Source organism: Limulus polyphemus, unplaced genomic scaffold (assembly GCF_000517525.1).
Source record: "Limulus polyphemus unplaced genomic scaffold, Limulus_polyphemus-2.1.2 Scaffold10529, whole genome shotgun sequence".
Classification (NCBI taxonomy): Eukaryota; Metazoa; Arthropoda; class Merostomata; order Xiphosura; family Limulidae; genus Limulus; species Limulus polyphemus.
In genome coordinates, this window is record NW_013676139.1 from 3,940 (window position 1) to 6,071 (window position 2,132).

Genomic DNA, 2,132 nt, shown 5'->3' on the forward strand with positions numbered 1-2,132 from the left:
CCGCTATTAATTGTACCTGATCGGTTGTTAATCTTCTATAATCCGCTATTAATTGTACCTGATCGGTTGTTAATCTTCTATATTCCGCTATTAATTGTACTCGATCGGTTGTTAATCTTCTATAATCCGCTATTAATTGTACCTGATCGGTTGTTAGTCTTCTATAATCCGCTATTAATTGTACCTGATCGATTGTTAATCTTCTATGATCCGCTATTAATTGTACTTGATCGGTTGTTAATATTCTATAATCTGCTATTATTTATTTTGGAACAGTTGTTAATCTTCTTTATCCTGTTATTAATTATTCTTGGTGTATCATTAATCAATCTTCTAGACCTTGTGTTCAGATCTAAACCAAAATACAATTTGATTCTTCTTATTCCAATGATAAACTAATAGAAAAATAAAATTAGTAATTTGAGTTGTTAAAAAGTGCCTTACTGGCAACCGCTAGGGGTCTACACTCTCTAACTCAGTTTAGCATGGGCAGTCATCGGGTTCGAATCCGAGGATAAAAAATGTACATCAAGGATAAACAACGACATAAGTAACCATGTTCTTCAAATAGCCTTGTTTTCAATAACCAATTCAAATCAGAGGTTCCAGTATAGTTGGTATTTTTAACAGCAGATGACATCACCGTACAGTCGCTATAGTTGCTTATTATGAATGACAATGTTTACTTTTTTTAGTTTCTTTTTCGGTTGTAGTCTTCTATCTTCGTTCATACTTAAAGTATAACTTTTTTCAACTGATCTGAAGAGAAGACAAAACTTGAAACTGTGTATTAAACAAACTGGTATACAGAACATCTCACCGTCTTTTATTCTTCTTTATACCTGAAGAGGGCGCTCCAACATAAATAAAATAATAATTATTAGCGATATTAATTAAGGCCTGTGTTGTTGTTTACCGCATTTTGTCGAATTTTCTATAGTGTAGGAAAGAATTAAAAAAGAAAAAGATGGTAAAATAAACTAAATTTATTAAAACTTTTCAAATTTAAAAGAAACTAAATTTTTTAAAACTTTTCAAATTTAAAAGAAACTAAATTTTTTAAAACTTTTCAAATTTAAATGAAACTAAATTTGTTGAAACTTTTCAAATTTAAATGAAACTAAATTTGTTCAAAACTTTTCAAATTTAAAATAAACTAAATTTGTTGAAACTTTTCAAATTTAAATGAAACTAAATTTGTTGAAACTTTTCAAATTTAAATGAAACTAAATTTGTTGAAACTTTTCAAATTTAAATGAAACTAAATTTGTTAAAACTTTTCAAATTTAAAATAAACTAAATTTGTTGAAACTTTTCAAATTTAAAATAAACTAAATTTGTTAAAACTTTTCAAATTTAAAACAAATTAAATTTGTTAAAACTTTTCAAATTTAAATGAAACTAAATTTGTTAAAACTTTTCAAATTTAAATGAAACTAAATTTGTTAAAACTTTTCAAATTTAAAATAAATTAAATTTGTTAAAACTTTTCAAATTTAAATGAAACTAAATTTGTTAAAACTTTTTCAATAAATCATTATCGAACTGAATGACTGGCAACTTAGTGAATTACCAGTTAAACTAAAAGATCTTGAGAAATGTGTATCACAATATTCAACTTGTTTGTTTTAACTTGTTCTTACAATATCTAATGTTGTTCCCAGCCCACTTCCTTACCATATACACTCTCGATCCCAGCTCACTTCCTTACCATATACACTCTAGATCCCAGCTCACTTCCTTACCATCTACACCCTAGATACCAGCTCACTTCCTTACCACATACACTCTAGATCACAGCTCACTTCCTTACCATATATTCTCTCGATCCCAGCTCACTTCCTTACCATATACACTCTAGATCCCAGCTCACTTCCTTACCATATACGCTCTAGATCCCAACTCACTTCCTTACCATATACACTCTAGATCCCAGCTCACTTCCTTACCACATACACTCTAGATCCCAGCTCACTTCCTTACCATATATTTTCTCGATCCCAGTTCACTTCCTTACCACATACGCTCTAGATCCCAGCTCACTTCCTTACCATGTACACTCTCGATCCCAGTTCACTTCCTTACCACATACGCTCTAGATCCCAGCTCACTTCCTTACCATGTACACTCTC

At 30.1% G+C, this 2,132-nt stretch overlaps 1 protein-coding gene across 1 annotated transcript in view; it reads right to left on the reverse strand.

Annotated features, from left to right (window-relative positions):
• Window positions 1-1,486: 1,486 nt before the first annotated feature.
• The window catches only part of LOC106476421 (probable 3',5'-cyclic phosphodiesterase pde-5), a 13,107-nt gene continuing 12,461 nt past the window's right edge, over window positions 1,487-2,132 (reverse strand). Inside the window, exon 12 of the transcript XR_002609165.1 lies at window positions 1,487-1,748. The gene's annotated coding sequence lies outside the window, so the exon portion shown is untranslated. The remainder of the gene's footprint in view (window positions 1,749-2,132) is intronic.